Here is a 21,533-nt window from a genome sequence, read left to right on the forward strand (position 1 = left end):
AAATTCACACATGAAAAGAATGTGAGTAGGAAGACAGCATCTCTACGACTCACACTCCGCTACCGACACCCTGTATGCCAGTGTCCACACGGCTTCATCTAGTCAGTGCCACCGTATGGTGAACATCTCAGGCATGTGAGTTATGTCGGTCATGCAGGCAGTGGACACTGGAGCTGTTTCCTGGTGTCCAGGCTCTGGGCAGTCCAGGCTGACAGGTGATGGAGCCTGCTTTCTCTGTCTGCATGTCTGACTGGCTCACAGCTGGCTGTGATGAAGGGATTATTCCCACAACAACATCACCCTCCTCTGTCCTCGGGGCCAATCTGGGGCGTTGTCCGAGGAAACACCCAGGGGTTTCCCACTGGACACGGGCCCTTCTGGCCCCCACTGGCCCCATGACTTTGATCCAGGGAGGCGCCTGTTTCATCTGAGTGTCTTTAAGCCGTCTGGACAGATGGTGACTCTCTATTGACCGTTCTGCTCTCCATTCCACTGTTCAATAGTTAGTGAATGTGCTATAGACCTTTATTGTACGTTGTCCATCTGGCAGATGTCTGAACTGCGTTCTTCATTTTGACGGTGATGCGACAGTATGAAGTGTTGCTGTAAATATGCATCAGAAAAGGGAAATATGAAAATGAATGAGTTGATCCTCTTATCCTTTATGTAACCAGGGAAATACCAAATTAAGATTGAAATATCTTACAGAGAATTAAGATGTCAATGTCTTACAGTACAAAGGGAGCTAATTAACACAATAGTATATATGATCCAGTATGTAGCTACATGAGTCAAACCAACAATGACTATGTTTTGGTGCTATTCCATGAAAACATGGGCCAAAACAACTTGATTTGCAAATGTCCCTCTTCTTGTTTTCCTGTGACAGTTTTCTCCACATGGGGGAGTCCTGAGCTAGTCGAACTCAGAGCTTCTAATTACGTTGCTGCAACAGGATTGGATTTGTATGGGCTGAAACGAAAAGATAAGACCTACCACAATAGACCAAATCCTGTTGTTTATAGACAGATTTATCCTCGCAGGTTGAAAATCTATTCATGATATCCTAATGAAAAAGATAACTTCAAATTAAATTTGTCTGGAGATGGACATTCTATTCATTGTATTTAGTGAGAGATATTCTATTCCATCAAAATGCATATTTCCTTACTGTACAATGCCTTCATCGCAGCATTCTTAAAACATTAAACCAATGTGGGCCCACATGCATCTGAGGGATACAGTAATCAGTACAGTATGTACATAATTGTGGTTATGTAATGATTAGTGTTTGCTCATCATTCAATAAGTCTAGTTTTGTTTCTCTAATTCCTGGTAAATGATGTTCTGTGCTGTCTTATCCTACTACCTGGCCTCGGGGTAGAAATGTCAATTCTTTGAGAGTGGAATTTTACCAGGTGGAGTTAATTTATTCAACCATCTGAAAATGTCGATCACCAGAGGTCTCTGTCTGCTTCTATTTCAGTCTGCCAAGATGAAGTTGGATATTTTCCTGTGTGAGAATACAACATGAAACATTACGAAGAGAAGTGCTGACCATTCCTCCCTTTGGCTGTCCATGTGATGCCGACACTAGCAGGCTTTACACTGTAACAGCATCATTTGTCAGATCGTTCAGTATGTTGAAAGTGAACCCATTTCACCACCATACTTCCTTATCCCTGCCCATACAAACAAAACAATGTAATTGTTTGTTTACGCAATTAAGTGAATTTTTGATCATATCAGTGTCAGAGAAGAGAACTGTTACATAAGGCCTAAAGTGGTATCATATTGCATGTGATATGTGACATGTGAATATTGCATTTTTTTACTCCAGTGAGGTGTTTTACAATACTGTGGAGTCATTGCCAACTTCTTTCAGGATGTTTTTCAGACTACTTCCTGGAATTCACATGTAGGCCTACATTACTTCTATTTTTCAGTTTAGCTATTAACTATCAGGAAGCCTACAGTCTGATATTCAAGGGATAATGCAGTAGAATCAGAACACTGCTGTATGTTCCATGGGTCTATATGGGTGTTCTTATCAAAGTAGAATCAGAACACTGCTGTATGTTCCATGGATCTATGTGGGTGTTCTTATCAAAGTAGAATCAGAACACTGCTGTATGTTCCATGGATCTATATGGGTGTTCCTGTGCATAGTCAGCGGGGTAAACCTCTGCTAGTACACTGAATGGAGGGTTCATCACCTTACATGTTCTGTCAGGTGTCCCACACTGTGACATGGCCTGTGACGTTAACATGGTGAACATGTCTTTGACTATAAAAGGAGAGAGAAGACGGCTTTTGAAAGTAGAGTCGACAAGACCACATCCTGCCATGTGTGGGAGATGAGATGAGTAGTGTGTGAGTGTGTGTGAGCGTGTGTGTGCGTGTGTGTGCGTGTGTGTGTGTGTGTGAGAGCGTGTGTGTGTGTGCGAGCGTGTGTGTGTGTGTGTGTGTGTGTGTTTGTGTGTGTGTGTGTGAGCGTGTGTGTGTGTGTGTGAGCGTGTGTGTGTGCGAGCATGTGTGTGTGTGTGTGTGTGTGTGTGTGTGTGTGTGTGTGTGTGTGTGTGTGTGATTGTAGCAACTACAGTGACTGGTGTTAAATTAAAGGCCATAGACCATAGAGGATGAAATAGATCAACAGTGCTCAGTTACGGGTTGAGTGTTAGGCTCAAACACTAAATAAAACAGTGCTGAATTATTTATTTCTGTCCAGCTTCATTGTCTACAATTGGCATAGCTTTTTGGTTCTGCTGTGTGCAATTAATATGATGTCAGAATTACCATTGACTGTTGTTCCTCGTAGATCAAGCACCTTATCCATGGAACCCCCTCAAAGCAGAAACGCATTTACACAAGGATCCGTTTTCATTTACAATGATAAGAAATGTCTTTAGGCCTACTGCTATTAGGAGCCTCATCATGTAAGCTGGGCCTGATGTTTTTTTAACGTGTCTTTCATCACAGTGTGCTACGATGGGGATGTGGCTGGGCTGGGGACAGTGCTGCTACAGGGACAGGGAGAGGATGAACTCTGTAACAACAGATGTAACCTTGGGAACATCCGAAGAGGATTCTGGCTGAACACTGAGTATGTCCACCAGTGACTGACTGGAGTTTCCAGTAAACTAGTAATTTAATTTAACTACATTTTGCAGTAGCTTGGTGGTAGTTGAACTGAATAAAAAATCTTGGTAATGTTTTCAATAGTTAATTACTTTTTCCCCCCCATGTAGCAGTGTAGCTAGCAACTGAAACTATACAGTACTATTTTACTATGTAGCGGTGTAGCTAACTACTGGAACTACACACTACTGTTTTAACATGTAGAGGTGTAGCCAACTACTGGAACTACACACTACTGTTTTACCATGTAGCTAACTACTGGAACTACACACTACTGTTTTACCATGAAGCAGTGTAGCTAACTACTGGAACTACACACTACTGTTTTACAATGTAGCGGTGTAGCTAACTACTGGAACTACACACTACTGTTTGTAGAGGTGTAGCTAACTACTGGAACTACACACTACTGTTTTACCATGTAGCAGTGTAGCTAACTACTGGAACTACACACTACTGTTTTACCATGTAGCTAACTACTGGAACTACACACTACTGTTTTACCATGTAGCGGTGCAGCTAACTACTGGAACTACACACTACTATTTTACCATGTAGCAGTGTAGCTAAGTACTGGAACTACACACTACTGTTTTACCATGTAGCGGTGTAGCTAACTACTGGAACTACACACTACTGTTTGTAGAGGTGTAGCTAACTACTGGAACTACACACTACTGTTTTACCATGTAGCAGTGTAGCTAACTACTGGAACTACACACTACTGTTTTACCATGTAGCTAACTACTGGAACTACACACTACTGTTTTACCATGTAGCGGTGCAGCTAACTACTGGAACTACACACTACTATTTTACCATGTAGCGGTGTAGCTAACTACTGGAACTACACACTACTGTTTTACCATGTAGCAGTGTAGCTAACTACTGGAACTTCACACTACTATTTTACCATGTAGCAGTGTAGCTAACTACTGGAACTACACACTACTGTTTTACCATGTAGCAGTGTAGCTAACTACTGGAACTACACACTATTGTTTTTGCAACAACAAAAAATTGGGTGAAGACGGCTAGAATTCCTTTCTTTTTCGGTATCAGACCTGCCTCATTCATAGTTGTTGTGTTTAAACGGCCAAATTACACATTCTGTTAACATCTGACTCCACAGTGATCTATCTGTTGTTGGAATGTGTAGTCTATGACGGTTCAGATTTAGATATGATAATTCATCACAATGTAGTTTGGATGTAGTGAACTACTTTTACCAACTCATTTAATTCAGTAAACTGTATTTTTCTTAAAGGCTAGCTTTAGTGTATCTTAACTTCTTCCTGAGTGAAGTAATTGGCAGCTTGGTAAACTATATTTTCAGAGTAGCTTCCCCAACACTGCTGGTGGTATACAGTAGTTTCAGATTGGGCTTTGTTGGTTGTACTCAGTCACAGTTACATTTGGCTTGCGTCAGCTGTAACTTTCTTCCGCCCGTAGTTGCGATCACATTTGTCTTTGCATTTTTCAGACAGGTCATCAAGCCAAGATGTCATGAACCTCAACCGAACACATCTGTTAAAGGCCATAGGTCAAGTTAAACCATGAACATCTCTTGTCCTCACGTCTTAATGGCTTTAGGCCTATCCATGATTCTAACAGGCACTGGAACTCAGTCATGCAGTGAGTCAGACCGCAGGGTTTGACTGGCAGCTAGCCTCTCCGTGAGATCAGGGAGCTACTCTCACTCCACTATGTCTGGTGTGACGGGCTAAACACTCGTCGGCTGGACACCTGCCGTTATCTGCTCATTAATTATCCAGCAAACACTATTGTGCCAAGTTATTAGCGGGTCCTTGATGAAGATACTCGGGCAGGCCCTCCCTGGAGTTTTGTAGCACGTCTGTCCATTACTTATTCATTCTGGTTGGCTAATGGTGGCCCATTAGCTCTGTCATAGTCACAGACAAGCCAGCTCATTCCGTTCACTTCCAGGATTCTTGTCCTGAGAGCCTGGTCCATTGAGGCAATAGAGGAAGCTATGAAGTTATAGATCTTATGACTGTATACTGTACCTACATATGTAGGATCTTAAATGGACCAGTTTGCTACAAAAGGAAAATAATTATGAAGCAACAGGAAATGTGAATTATTATGTGAATTCAGGAAAATCATTTGCAGGGGTTGATACAAATTCTCAGAAACAAAAGAGTGATCAAATTAAGATCCCACATCTGTAAGTGTGTGTCAGTGTTTCACATTGTGAAATTATATGTTATGTGAACTGAAATAAGATCAAGATTGCAGTTATTGGACAATAGTATCTCAAGTCTGTTCCCAAAAACCTTGGTTCTTCAGTTTGATCCACTAAACTCCATGTTCCCAGCCAGTGTTGTGTTAAGGTGTAGAGCTCCCATTGGCTGTGCCATCAGCCAGTGTTGTGTTAGGATGAAGAGCTCTCATTGGCTGTGCCTTCAGCCAGTGTTGTGTTAGGATGTAGAGCTCTCATTGGCTGTGCCTTCAGCCAGTGTTGTGTTAGGATGAAGAGCTCTCATTGGCTGTGCCTTCAGCCAGTGTTGTGTTAGGATGAAGAGCTCTCATTGGCTGTGCATTCAGCCAGTGTTGTGTTAGGATGTAGAGCTCTCATTGGCTGTGCCTTCAGCCAGTGTTGTGTTAGGATGAAGAGCTCTCATTGGCTGTTCCTTCAGCCGGTGTTGTGTTAGGATGTAGAGCTCTCATTTGCTGTGCCTTCAGCCAGTGTTGTGTTAGGATGTAGAGCTCTCATTGGCTGTGCGTTCACTGACTTCACACTGACTTTATAATTTATCTCTCTGATGATTCAAAGTATTATTTTCCTCTCTGAGAGACATGTACTCTCACTAGACTAGACCCCACAAGAGTGAAACACATCAACCTAGGCCAATGTGGCTACTCTGAATCCCCTGCAAAGCTAAGACGTGTTGTATTCGTTCTCCTGCAGCTATTCAGGTATTCCCGTTGAGCTTCAGAGTTAGATATTTGAGGAATGTGCTATTTGTTTTCTGTGTTTAATCACCAAACCCTACCACTGTCCATGGTGATGAGAGACCTCAGATCCCCTTGAGTCAAATGAGCCTGGATTTTACCCCAGGCCTCTGCCAAGCAATTTCCCTTTCCTCTCCAATAACCAACGTCGGCTCAAATGAAAGCTGTGTTCTTTGAATTAAGGTGTGCCTTTCCCCTTAGCAGATGTTATCAAGCTAATCAGGAAAAAGAAGACACAAATGTGACAAGACCTTTCAGTGTAACCTTTGAATTGTCCTTTTCTAACTATTAGTGTTTGGAGATCTAATACACATTCCAGATATCCCACAGTACATACCAGTTGGTCCTCTGGTGAGGGTGAGTCATTCCTGAGTAGCTCTCTTAGCTGCACTTCCTTGAAGCTTTCACAACAGCTAACTACCCTTATATCAACTACTTTGCACTTAGGCTTATGCATCAGGGTAGGGTCAAGACACAGCAATGTGTTTTAACTAACCACTCATATCAGGAGAATAAAATTCTTCACAGTGTTTTGCGTCATGTCTCGTCATGTCTCGGGTCATGTCTGTACCATCAAATGGCAAAGCCGCATTAACTAACCATGCCACTCTATTGGGAGAACAACACCTATCAGAAGTCTTAAGAAACTGAGACAGGAAGTGAGACATATTGGAAAAGATGAACAGTAGCTCACTTTCCGTTCATGTCAACAAGAGCGTATGGCTCAAATGACTGCAGTCAGTTTGACCCCTTAACCAGGTCAGGTCCTAAGGGTCAGAGTTGAGGGCTTCAAGCCTTGAGCTAGTTTTCCCTCATAGATATAATAGGCATGACATTTTTCTATTTTTTTTTTATTTAACCTTTATTTAACTAGGCAAGTCAGTTAAGAACAAATTCTTACTTACAATGACGGCCTATGTGACTCCCAATCACGGCCGGATGTGATAAAGCCTGGAATCGAACCAGGGTGTCTGTAGTAACACCTCGAGCACTGAGATGCATTGCCTTTGACTGCTGTGGCACTCGGGTAGCCCAATGCTGAACTAATGCTGTAGCAATACAAACTACATTGATTCAATGTCAATATCCGGTACTGAATATGAAGCTTGCCCTAAATTACCCGAATGTTTGGTCAAAAAATGTGAGCGTACACAATGGCTCAGGACAGGGTCGTTGTCTAGGGGTTCATAAGCCTTTGAGTCAGTGAAAATGAGAACGACCACATTTAATTTCCTGTTTCTAGTCCTATTGGATAATGTGACAAGACTCAGAGCCAACTGAACAATAGAAAATATCCAGGTTATTGATAGCTTTAACTGCGCTGAAAGGATATGACCTCACACAGCATTTCTGAAGATTTTCGTTTAACCATAAGCACCCTACAACAACACTTCCTCGTTGAGAGAATCTTTCTTGTCAACATAGATGTGTGTCATGTATGAAAATCTGTACGATTCATCTCAAACTTTTGTGAAACATCACAAGAAGTATTCGTATTCAACATTTTGTGTTGAAAGTTAGTTTAAAAAAAAGAGCTTCCATTTGAGGACTCCCTCATAGAGCTGGTGTGGAACACCCACAGATTCCAACTGAACTGGTGCCCCATGCGGACAGGAAGGAGCCAGCTATGAAGCGAACAGAAACACGTTACAAAGAGAGGAAGACAGAAGTCAAAGTGCAAAAGAGGCTTTGTCTCAAGAGCTCGAACAGGCTTAGGAAGAACAGACACACAAACTCTCACACACACACACACACATATGCAAACACACACACTGCATTGGACGTTGATTTGTAGCAATATTCCGATAGTAGCCTACTTTTCACAGCATTGGCCACTAGTTACCTTATTTCACAACAGACAGGCTTCACACTACAATAATATATCCACAGGAGTTGTTCTTCAGCATGCTAAAAGTTGATACTGTAGTATTTTAATAGGCAAGTCAGTTATGAACAAATTCTTATTTTCAATGACGTGGGTCACTTATTTTCAATGAGTGGGTTAACTGCCTGTTCAGGGGTAGAACGACAGATTTGTATCTGGTCAGCTCAGGGATTTGAACTTGCAACCTTCCAGTTACTAGTCCAACGCTCTAACCACTAGGCTACCCAGCCGTATGATGACCCCACAACCCTACAGATCCTCACAATGTATTTTGATTAGGATCCATCCCTGTGTTAGGACTAACACTACAGACAAGCTGTCTCTGGCCTAGAAGCAGTAAGACTAATACTGCCAGACAAGCTTTATCTGGCCTAGAGGCTGTAGGACTAATACTACAGACAAGCTGTATCTGGCCTAGAGGCAGTAGGACTAATACTACAGACAAGCTGTCTCTGGCCTAGAGGCTGTAGGACTAACACTACAGACAAGCTGTCTCTGGCCTAGAGGCTGTAGGACTAATACTACAGACAAGCTGTATCTGGCCTAGAGGCAGTAGGACTAATACTACAGACAAGCTGTCTCTGGCCTAGAGGCTGTAGGACTAACACTACAGACAAGCTGTATCTGGCCTAGAAGCAGTAAGACTAATACTGCCAGACAAGCTGTATCTGGCCTAGAGGCTGTAGGACTAACACTACAGACAAGCTGTCTCTGGCCTAGAGGCTGTAGGACTAACACTACAGACAAGCTGTATCTGGCCTAGAAGCAGTAAGACTAATACTGCCAGACAAGCTGTATCTGGCCTAGAGGCTGTAGGACTAATACTACACACAAGCTGTATCTGGCCTAGAGGCTATAGGACTAATACTTCAAGACAAGCTGTATCTGGCCTAGAGGCTGTAGAGCTAATACTGACAGACAAGCTGTATCTAGCCTAGAGGTTGTAGGACTAATACTGCCAGACAAGCTGTATCTGGCCTAGAGGCTGTAGGACTAATACTACAGACAAGCTGCATCTGGCCTAGAGGCTGTAGGACTAATACTACAGACAAGCTGTATCTGGCCTAGAGGCTGTATGACTAATACTGCCAGACAAGCTGTATCTGGCCTAGAGGCTGTAGGACTAATACTGGCAGACAAGCTGTATCTGGCCTAGAGGCAGTAGGACTAATACTACAGACAAGCTGTATCTGGCCTAGAGGCTGTAGGACTAATACTACAGACAAGCTGTATCTGGCCTAGAGGCTGTAGGACTAATACTACAGACAAGCTGTCTCTGGCCTAGAGGCTGTAGGACTAACACTACAGACAAGCTGTATCTGGCCTAGAGGCTGTAGGACTAATACTGCCAGACAAGCTGTATCTAGCCTAGAGGCTGTAGGACTAATACTACAGACAAGCTGTAACTAGCCTAGAGGCTGTAGGACTAATACTACAGACAAGCTGTATCTGGCCTAAAGGCTATAGGACTAATACTTCAAGACAAGCTGTATCTGGCCTAGAGGCTGTAGAACTAATACTGACAGACAAGCTGTATCTAGCCTAGAGGCTGTAGGACTAATACTGCCAGACAAGCTGTATCTAGCCTAGAGGCTGTAGGACTAATACTGCCAGACAAGCTGTATCTAGCCTAGAGGCTGTAGGACTAATACTGCAGACAAGCTGTAACTAGCCTAGAGGCTGTAGGACTAATACTACAGACAAGCTGTATCTGGCCTAGAGGCAGTAGGACTAATACTACAGACAAGCTGTATCTGGCCTAGAGGCTGTAGGACTAATACTACAGACAAGCTGTATCTGGCCTAGAGGCTGTAGGACTAATACTGCCAGACAAGCTGTATCTGGCCTAGAGGCTGTAGGACTAATACTGCCAGACAAGCTGTATCTGGCCTGGAGGCTGTAGGACTAATACTGCCAGACAAGCTGTATCTGGCCTAGAGGCTGTAGGACTAATATTGGCAGACAAGCTGTATCTGGCCTAGAGGCTGTAGGACTAATACTGCCAGACAAGCTGTATCTGGCCTAGAGGCTGTAGGACTAATACTACAGACAAGCTGCATCTGGCCTAGAGGCTGTAGGACTAATACTACCAGACAAGCTGTATCTGGCCTAGAGGCTGTAGGACTAATACTGCCAGACAAGCTGTATCTGGCCTAGAGGCTGTAGAACTAATACTGCCAGACAAGCTGTATCTGGCCTAGAGGCTGTAGGACTAATACTGCAGACAAGCTGTATCTGGCCTAGAGGCTGTAGAACTAATACTGCCAGACAAGCTGTATCTGGCCTAGAGGCTGTAGGACTAATACTACAGACAAGCTGTATCTGGCCTAGAGGCTGTAGGACTAATACTGGCAGACAAGCTGTATCTGGCCTAGAGGCTGTAGGACTAATACTTCAAGACAAGCTGTATCTGGCCTAGAGGCTGTAGGACTAATACTGCCAGACAAGCTGTATCTGGCCTGGAGGCTGTAGGACTAATACTGCCAGACAAGCTGTATCTGGCCTAGAGGCTGTAGGACTAATACTGGCAGACAAGCTGTATCTGGCCTAGAGGCTGTAGGACTAATACTGCAGACAAGCTGTATCTGGCCTAGAGGCTGTAGGACTAATACTGCCAGACAAGCTGTATCTGGCCTGGAGGCTGTAGGACTAATACTGCCAGACAAGCTGTATCTGGCCTAGAGGCTGTAGAACTAATACTGCCAGACAAGCTGTATCTGGCCTAGAGGCTGTAGGACTAATACTGCAGACAAGCTGTATCTGGCCTAGAGGCTGTAGGACTAATACTTCAAGACAAGCTGTATCTGGCCTAGAGGCTGTAGGACTAATACTGCCAGACAAGCTGTATCTGGCCTGGAGGCTGTAGGACTAATACTGCCAGACAAGCTGTATCTGGCCTAGAGGCTGTAGGACTAATACTGGCAGACAAGCTGTATCTGGCCTAGAGGCTGTAGGACTAATACTGCCAGACAAGCTGTATCTGGCCTAGAGGCTGTAGGACTAATACTACAGACAAGCTACATCTGGCCTAGAGGCTGTAGGTCTAATACTGCCAGACAAGCTGTATCTGGCCTAGAGGCTGTAGGACTAATACTGCCAGACAATCTGTATCTAGCCTCGAGGCTGTAGGACTAATACTGCCAGACAAGCTGTATCTGGCCTAGAGACTGTAGGACTAATACTGCCAGACAAGCTGTATCTGGCCTAGAGGCTGTAGGACTAATACTACAGACAAGCTTTAGAAGCAGGGAGGAGTAACAGATAAGAACATTCCTCTGACGGTTCTCATCAAGCCGTCTGAAGCCACTACAGGGTTTATACTTATCTATGGAATGTAGTAATACATGGAATCTCTACTGTGGCTGTCCTGAGAAGATAAACATCTCATCACTTTTGGGGCTTTTTGCACAGAATTATTGTTTGTTTTCTTTCATTATACTCCCAGGGCCAGAGATTGTTCTGGGCATACAGTACCCGTCAGCTACACAGGACATAGTGGATGCTTGTTGCAGACAGTACCGTACCTAACCTAACCTCAAATCTCTACACTGAGCTGCTTATGAACAAGGGAGGAAATGTACATTGAGAAACATGACTGGCATGAATAGCATATAGTCCTGTAAATGCAATGTAATTCTATGTCTGACGCTTGGGTAGGTTAGAGCACACACAGCATACTTGTCGACAACAAGGCCCAGATGTTACTGTAGCAGGAGTCTTGCTGTCAGCATGCGTCTCCTGCTGTTAACCACTTCCTGCCTATGCTACCTGGCAGTGTTCTTACTCACAAACCATGAATGAAAACAACACGCACACTGGAATTGTATTGTAGAGCTACGGTAGTTTTTATTTTACTAGGCAAGTCAGTTGAGAACAAATTCTTATTTTCAATGACGGCCTAGGAACAGGTTACCTGCCTGTTCAGGGGCAAAATGACAGATTTTGTACCTTGTCAGCTCAGGGATTTGAACTTGCAACCTTTCGGTTACTAGGTCAATTCTCTAACCACTAGGCTACCCTGCCGCCCCTAGTTGAAATACTCCTTGTACCAAGTTAATATTTGTTGTTTTAGGTCTCTCTTCATGTAGTGTTGTGTTGTCTATCTTGTCGTGATGTGTGTTTTTCCCTATACTTTCATTTAATTTATTTTTTATTTTTAATTCCAGCCCCCATTTCTGCAGGAGGCCTTTTGCCTTTTGGTTGGCCGTTGTTGTAAATAAGAATTTGTTCTTAACGGACTTGCCTAGTTAAATAAAGGTAAAATAAATAACAAATACATCAATTGCCTTGATGCACACTCTTGGGATCTTCTCAACCAGCTTCACCGGGAATGCTTTTCCAACAGTCTTGAAGGAGTTCCCACATATGCTTATCCTGTGTCCTGTGTGATTTTAAGCCCTAGGACCATGCCTCAGGACTACCTGGCATGATGACTCCTTGCTTTCCCCAGTCCACTTGGCCGTGCTGCTCCAGTTTCAACTGTTCAGTCTGCGGCTATGGAATCCTGACCTGTTCACCGGACGTGCTACCTGTCCCAGACCTACTATTATGACCATGCTGGTCATTTATGAACATTTGAACATCTTGGACATGTTCTGTTATAATCTCCACCCGGCACAGCCAGAAGAGGACTGGCCACCCCTCATAGCCTGGTTTCTTCCTAGGTTTTGGCCTTTCTAGGGAGTTTTTCCTAGCCAACGTGGTTCAACACCTGCATTGCTTACTGCTTGCTGGGGTTTTAGGCTGGGTTTCTGTACAGCACTTTGAGATATCAGCTGATGTACGAAGGGCTATATAAATACATTGGATTTGATTTGATATGCTGAGCACTTGTTGGCTGCTTTTCTTTCACTCTGCGTTACACCTCATCCCAAACCATCTCAATTTGGTTATCGGGTGATTGTGGATGCCAGGACATCTGATGCAGCACTCCATCATTCTCCTTCTTGGTCAAATAGCCCTTACACAGCCTGGAGGTGTGTTAGTCATTGTCCTGTTGAAAAACAAATGATTATCCCACTAAGATCAAACCACATGGGATGGCTTTTCACTACAGAAATCAGTGGTAGCCATGCTAGCTAAGTGTGTCTTGAATTCTACATGAATCATGACAGTGTCACCAGCAAAGCACCCCCACACCATCACGCCTCCTCCTCCATGCTTCACGGTGGGAACCACACATGCGGAGATCATCCGTTCACCTACTCTGCTTCTCACAAAGACACGGAGGTTGGAACAAAACATCTCAAATTTAGGATAATCCAAACAAAGGACAGCTTTCCACCGGTCTAATGTCCATTGCTCATGTTTCTTGGCCCAAGCAAGTCTCTTCTTCATATGGTGTCCTTTAGTAGTTGTTTCTTTGCCGCAATTATACCATGAAGGCCTGATTCATGCAGTCTCCTCTTAGCAGTTAATTTTACATGAACTCGCTGAAGCATTTTCTGAGGCTGGTAACTTTAATGAGTTAACTCTGGACCTTCCTTTCCTGTGGCAGTCCTCATGAGAGCTAGTTTCATCACAGCGCTTGATGGTTTTTGCGACTGAATTTGAAGAAACTTTCAAACTTCTTGATAAAGACTAGCCGGGTAGTCATAATGTTATTGTTGTGTTTTGGAGGACTGACTGCACATTTTATCTTTAGACTGTAGTATCTCCAAATCCAGACAGAACCAGAACCTAAACAAGCAGTAACATGATTGCTGTAGAGCCACACGTCTATATGCGTGAGTTACCTTTATTTAACTAGGCAAGTCAGTTAAGAACAAATTCTTATTTTCAATTACGGCCTGTTAACTGCCTTGTTCAGGGGCAGAATGACAGCTCGTCATCGTCAGCTCGAGGATTCGATCTAGCAACCTTTCGTTTACTAGTCCAACGCTCTAACCTCAAGGCTACACTGCTGCCCCATGGACTCTTCTCATGGTGGGATGACAAACACTGTAGACTGTTAAAGAAGACTGGTGTGATGGATTAGAGCCTGTATTACACTGTAGACTGTTAAAGAAGACTGGTGTGATGGATTAGAGCCTGTATTACACTGTAGACTGTTAAAGAAGACTGGTGTGATGAATTAGAGCATGTATGACAATGTGAACTGTTAAATTTGACTGGTGTGATGGATTAGAGCCTGTAATTGGGAAATGGGAAACTAACACTGTGGACTGTTAAAGATGACTGGTGTGATGGATTAGAGCCTGGAAAGATGAGTAGTGTGAGGGATCAGAGCCTGTAAAGATGACTGGTGTGATGGATTAGAGCCTGTATAATAATGTAGACTGTTAAAGATGACTGATGCGATGCATTAGAGCCTGGAAAGATGGCTAGTGTGATGGATTAGAGCCTGGAAAGATGAGTAGTGTGAGGGAACAGAGCCTGTAAAGATGACTGGTGTGATGGATTAGAGCCTGTATAATAATGTAGACTGTTAAAGATGACTGATGTGATGCATTAGAGCCTGGAAAGATGGCTAGTGTGATGGATTAGAGCCTGTAAAGATGACTGGTGTGATGGATTAGAGCCTGTAAAAGGAACATGAGAAGTGTGCATGACTGCTAAAGTGGAAGGGAGTGGATGTGATGGCACTTAAGGGACCTTGGAGGGTTTGTTAATGGCACTTCCTGTGCTGTTCTGGCTCAATGACAAGTTGAAAATCAGACTTTAACATTAAGCACTAGAGCATCAAAGGAAGAGTGGATCTTACCCAACTGAAAAGAGCCTTAGTTGGCCCTAAATCTGTCATAGAAATAATGTTTTTCACAGAAATAGTTAACAAGAATAACTATTGGGCACACATAACACACCATTTCATGGGGAAAAAAACACATGGTGGTCATTTTGTTTTGTTGCTTTTAACAAGTACTGTTCAAAACTGCTCCAATCGATTCTGTATCAAAGTTATGCATGCTTCCTGTTGTGTGCTCTGAGATGTAGACAAGGCTGCAGCCGTGTAGATTACCCCACAGGGCTCCGGTCAATGTTGCAGTGTAGCTCTGCTGCACGAGGGCGATACTGAGCACAACGGGAGGCCAATTCTTTCATTTCTCGATATAACTTTTGAAAAAGCAGAAGACATTAGCATTTCGCCATTTGAACTTGTGACTATGACTTAGGGATAATTGCTTAAACACGAGCCCAAAACAAACACATTTAAAGGGTATTGCTTTCTTTGAATAGTCCATCTGTAGCAATTAAACTATCTACTAACCCTAACCGTAGCTCTAGCTGTAACCCTAACCTTAACCATTATCCTAAACCTTACCCTAACTCAACCTTAACCATTATCCTAAACCTAACCCTAACTCAACCTTAACCATTATCCTAACCCTTACCCTAACTCTAACTCAACCTTAACCATTATCCTAAACCTTACTCTAACTCAACCTTAACCATTATCCTAAACCTTACTCTAACTCAACCTTAACCATTATCCTAAACCTTACCCTAACCCTAACTCAACCTTAACCATTATCCTAAACCTTACTCTAACTCAACCTTAACCATTATCCTAAACCTTACTCTAACTCAACCTTAACCATTATCCTAAACCTTACTCTAACTCAACCTTAACCATTATCCTAAACCTTACCCTAACCCTAACTCAACCTTAACCATTATCCTAAACCTTACTCTAACTCAACCTTAACCATTATCCTAAACCTTACCCTAACCCTAACTCAACCTTAACCATTATCCTAAACCTTACCCTAACTCAACCTTAACCATTATCCTAACCCTACCCTAACTCAACCTTAACCATTATCCTAACCCTTACCCTAACCCTAACTCAACCTTAACCATTATCCTAACCCTTACCCTTACTCAACCTTAACCATTATCCTAAACCTTACCCTAACTCAACCTTAACCATTATCCTAAACCTTACCCTAACTCAACCTTAACCATTATCCTAACCCTTACCCTAACCCTAACTTAACCTTAACCATTATCCTAACCCTAACCCTAACCCTAACCTTAACCATTATCCTAACCCTTACCCTAACCCTAACTCAACCTTAACCATTATCCTAACCCTTACCCTAACCCTAACTTAACCTTAACCATTATCCTAACCCTAATCTTAACCATTATCCTAACCCTTACCCTAACCCTAACTCAACCTTAACCATTATCCTAATCCTTACCCTAACCCTAACTCAACCTTAATCCTTTTTCTAAACCTTATCCTAACCCTAACAGTAACCTTAGCAAGCAGTTGCTTATCAATATACTGTAGTCAGTTGCTTATCAACACATAGTTTGTTGATAGTATGACCCTTTGTAGAGCATCTACAAAGAAAATGTGACCCAATGAAGGTAGACCAACTGAGAATCTTCTGAGGTGGATCTGCTGTTGTCCCCTCCTCAATCAATCAATCAAATGTATTTATAAAGCCCTTTTTTTACATCAGCTGATATCACAAAATGCTGTACAGAAACCCAGTCTAAAACCCCAAACAGCAAGCAATGCAGGTGTTAGCATGGTGTTGGCATAGTTGGCACACCTACAGTATCATGTTATCTGATGTATTCATTCAGGAGTCATGGGACAGTGCTGCCCACATACTGTCAACCACTGAGGCCACTGTTTGACTCAATATGCTCAACAATGTCAACTTTAGCACCAAGGCAAAGCAATAATTCAAGGTTTGTTTTCCTGTTCAAAGTTAGTCTTCATCCTTAGATTCACCTTCCTTCAATCCAACTCTTTAACCATAAATTGAGAAATATTCTACAGTCATGAAAGAACAAGCTTTCACTCTCCTTCTCTGCATTTCACCCTTGGCTTTGATTTTATGATCCATGTCAAGTCACCCCCCCCCCCTCCCCCCAAACACACATACCCCTGTTACAGATGTCAGATAGTTGTTACAGATGTCAGATAGTTGAAGATATGAATCAGATGAGCCAGTCAGATATACCATGATAGAGGCTGGTGTGTCACAGAGACCATGCAGCCTAGCTACACCCCTTTTCCCAGGATTCCCCTCTGCTGTCTCTACCCATGGGCCTCAGAATGTCCCTCTGCTGTCTCTACCCATGGGCCTCAGAATGTCCCTCTGCTGTCTCTACCCATGGGCCTCAGAATTTCCCTCTGCTGTCTCTACCCATGGGCCTCAGAATGTCCCTCTGCTGTCTCTTCACTAGTCCTGTATTAGTGGACCAATGTCTGTAGAGCATGCAAAAAAAATGTCTGCCACTACCGAGTTCTGAGCGTGACCTCACTCTGTCCTTGCACACAAAGCTACAGAGGGAGATTGCCATCGCAGTATGTCAGGGCCTGTTTGCCAATGTGTATTCCTAATGGCTGTGTCCAACAAGCCTCTGATGTTGCAGAGACACTGTGTTGGTACTGACCTGTCAGACAGGGATTTCTTGTGTTGAGCAATCTCTGCCTGTTTGCGTTTGGCTTTAGTGTGCATGTCCTGCCATGTTTCGACGAGCTGGGGGAGGACGGGCTGGGGGAGGAGTTGTAACTGTGCATGAGTAAGTGGGTGTGTAAGTGTGCGTGCGTGCCTGCGTGAGTGTGTGTGTGTGCCAGGTTCACAGCTGGAGTGCTACTGCTCTCAGCAGGGCAAATTTCCTTCAGATGAAAGTTTGCATGCAAATGTCACTTTGCACCAGCTGCATCTCTCTCAGTTCAACAAGGAGATGTCTGCTTGGCTAATCTGACGAAGACTCCACTGGCAATAGCTGATTTCCAAGGAATATTTCTCCCAAAGAAATTCCACAGAATTCCACAGTACCATACTTCAGGAGCCTTTACCGTGGTTGTAGCCTAGTGGTTAGAGCGTTGGGCTAGTAACCAGAAGGTTACAAGATCAAACACTCGAGCTGACAAGGTACAAGTCTGTCGTTCTGCCCCTGAACAGGCAGTTAACCCACTGTTCCTAGGCCGTCATTGAAAATACAAATTTGTTCTTATAACTGACTTGTCTGGTTAAATAAATGAAATAACATTTTAAAAACATATAGTGTTGCCATATGGCCAGATATGTATCATTACATGGTATTATATACAGTATATAACAGTATATAACTTGACTCATTTTGATTAATTTCTGCAATAGGAGCTGGAGTAAACTCCCAGAGGATTGATAGCTGGACAGTATGTACGATAACGCCCAGGAAACAGAAACACTGGCTTCAGACATGAATAAAGTTGATACAATGACAACAACATGGAATCATTTTTATTTATTTTTTATTTATTTCACCTTTATTTAACCAGGTAGGCTAGTTGACAACATGTTCTCATTTGCAACTGCGACCTGGCCAAGATAAAGCAAAGCAGTGTGACACAGACAACAACACAGAGTTACACATGGAGTAAACAATAAACAAGCCAATAACACAATAAACAAGTAAATGACACAGTAGAAAAAATACAGTCTATATACTGTACAGTGTGTGCAAAAGGCATCAAATCAAATCAAATGTATTTATATAGCCCTTCGTACATCAGTTGATATCTCAAAGTGCTGTACAGAAACCCAGCCTAAAACCCCAAACAGCAGAAAGGCCAAAACCTAGGAAGAAACCTAGAGAGGAACCAGGCTATGTGGGGTGGCCAGTCCTCTTCTGGCTGTGCCGGGTGGAGATTATAACAGAACATGGCCAAGATGTTCAAATGTTCATAAATGACCAGCATGGTCCAATAATAATAAGGCAGAACAGTTGAAACTGGAGCAGCAGCACGGCCAGGTGGACTGGGGACAGCAAGGAGTCATCATGTCAGGTAGTCCTGAGGCATGATCCTAGGGCTCAGGTCCTCCAAGAGAGAGAAAGAAAGAAAGAGAGAATTAGAGAGAGCACACTTAAATTCACACAGGACACCGAATAGGACAGGAGAAGTACTCCAGATATAACAAACTGACCCTAGCCCCCCGACACATAAACTACTGCAGCATAAATACTGGAGGCTGAGACAGGAGGGGTCAGAAGACACTGTGGCCCCATCCGAGGACACCCCCGGACAGGGCCAAACAGGAAGGCATGAGGAGGTAGGCAAAAAATAGGCCATAGGAGCGAATAATTACAATTTAGCAGATTAACACTGGAGTGATAAATGAGCAGATAATTATGTGCAAGTAGAGATACTGGTGTGCAAAAGAGCAGAAAAGTAAATAAAATAAAAACAGTATGGGGATGAGTTAGGTAGATTGGGTGGGCTATTTACAGATGGACTGTGTACAGCTGCAGTGATCGGTTAGCTGCTCAGATAGTTGATGTTTAAAGATGGTGAGGGAAATATAAGTCTCCATCCTAAACTGTACTGCTCTCCCATCCTTAAGAAGTCCTTTTCCAGTGTTTCACACCTCCTCCTGGGTGCACAGGATCAGTGTTTGTCACTCAAACCATTCAGAAACAGGCTACCTTTGTGTGTGGACAGACCAATAGAGAAACAGACAAATTCCTCTACAGAAAAAAGGTCCGTTTTTTTTTTCTCCCACGTCCTAATATGGGCATGGGCGTCAGTCCACAGTGAGATTGCTATGTGATCACATCACCGTCTGAAAGAAATCACTTGGAAATACCAACTTTTGGACCATAGTATGAAATATATGGAGTCTTTTTACACGTTGACATTGTAAAATATTATTCAAAATATGCGTAATTCCAGAGGCCCCAGTGATTGTGTATGCTTTGGTAAACCTGATTAGATTACATGTAAATGCACTGTTGAATATTTTATCAAAGATATGAAACTGGTTTTCTGGTCAAGGTCCCCTCCAGAATGTTAGTGTGCAGTGTATTCTCTGGTGAGCTGGAGGCAGTTGTTGGGAACGGTTTGACTTCTCTGCTCATTCTGTACCTTTGGGGAAAAGGATGGTGGGAGTAGCTTCCTGTGAGAGGAAGCTCTGTTGGCCTGTAATAGTCTATTCTTTATATTCCCCTGCAGCCTACAGAGAATTGACAAACAGCTTGGGGAGGTCTCACTGCCTTTATGCCATCCTCATGGCCCTGTTGTTACCAAGCCAAACAAAACATAATAACCGGCTATCAAATTATTAAATAACTGTGTTGAGCATTCCTTAGCTGTGCAACACCTGAGTATCAAATTCTGCACACAAAGATATTGGTAGTAAACAATGTGGCATTAGGCTGAATCATGTGATTCAAATAATAAATTGATCCACTTTCAGTACAGTTTTTATAACAAGGGTCAAAAAGTAGTCTAATACAAATGAATGTAGCCATTACTCTTGAATATATAAAGAAGGTTGAACATAAATCAGAATACATAGCACTATCATTTTATTATAGTCTCTGTGACATACTCTATGTTGTCAGCCTGTCAATGAATATTATGAATTGTCCTGGCCTTTTTGTGTACGACCCTTGACACGGTGCTGATGGTTTCACAGCAGTAGTACGAGTCAGCGTGTGGATCGAGGTGAACTGGAACTGATTCAGAAGCACCCTCTCGTGCTGAGTGCTCTCATCTCATGCAGCTAGTTATCCACTTCCCCTGGGCAAGGGCTTTTCACTGGTAGAAGTGCATTGTTTATTTCATCTAAAAACCCTCTGATCAATTAACCAGTGCACTGAGCGAGATAGAAATCTATTGCGCAGACAGTACATTAGAATGTTTGGCTAGAATGTTACTCACCGACAAAAAACACACATTTCCGTTGCATTACTAATTACGTGAGGACTGAACTAGTTTTAAGAAAAATCTATGAAATAACAGTAATCCTAATAGGATGTGTTTTCTATGACCGTCTGTTAGGACAGGAATAGGACTATCCAGGACACCTACAGCACCCGGTGTTCACAGGAAGGCCCAAGAAGATCATCAAGGACCTCAGCCATCCGAGCCACGGTCTGTTCACCATGCTACTAGAAGGTGAAGGCAGTACAGCTGCATCAACGCTGGGACCGAGAGACTGAGAAACAGCTTCCTGTTCCTGTCATCCTATATAACTACTGCTGTCCACTTCATATGCATATACTGTATTCTAGTCAAGGTTCATCCTATATGACTACTGCTGTCCACTTCATATGTATATACTGTATTCTATTCAAGGATCATCCTATACAACTACTGCTGTATACACCTTTTCTATTCATATAATGTCTAAAATGTCTATACACACCATTATATACATAGAAATGTACATTCCGGACTCTGACATTGCTCGTTCTGATGTTTCTTCATTTCTTTATTTAGATTTAGGGTATTTATGTATGTTTGTTTTGTATTAGCACTGTTGGCGCTAGAAACATCAGCATTTCACTGCACCTGCGATAAACATCTGCAGAAATATGTGTACACGACCAATAAAAGTTGATTTGATTTCAGTAAAAATTTCCGGACTCTTTCCCACCCCTTGCCCATTGATTGGGTTAATCATTGATGAGGCCAGTCTAACTAGTACAACTAGAGGTGTTGCCCTAATTATCCAATTTAAATAAATATATATATTTAACCTTTATTTAATTTGACCGTGTCTCCACTTTCAATCACTACAGTGCAGTGACAGTACTGTGAATACCACTCATTTTCAACAAATGTTAATCAACTAATGTT

General features: G+C 42.8%; 1 long non-coding RNA gene across 1 annotated transcript; it reads left to right on the plus strand.

Annotated features, from left to right (window-relative positions):
- The first annotated feature begins 2,972 nt into the window (after positions 1-2,972).
- On the plus strand, positions 2,973-21,311 carry LOC149984715 (uncharacterized). Its single transcript, XR_016494877.1, has 2 exons — positions 2,973-3,103; positions 20,733-21,311. It is a non-coding gene; the product is annotated as an uncharacterized LOC149984715 (long non-coding RNA).
- The last annotated feature ends 222 nt before the right edge of the window (positions 21,312-21,533 follow it).

Source organism: Oncorhynchus mykiss, chromosome 3 (genome assembly GCF_057628025.1).
Source record: "Oncorhynchus mykiss isolate SJ-2025 chromosome 3, ASM5762802v1, whole genome shotgun sequence".
Taxonomy (NCBI): domain Eukaryota; kingdom Metazoa; phylum Chordata; class Actinopteri; order Salmoniformes; family Salmonidae; genus Oncorhynchus; species Oncorhynchus mykiss.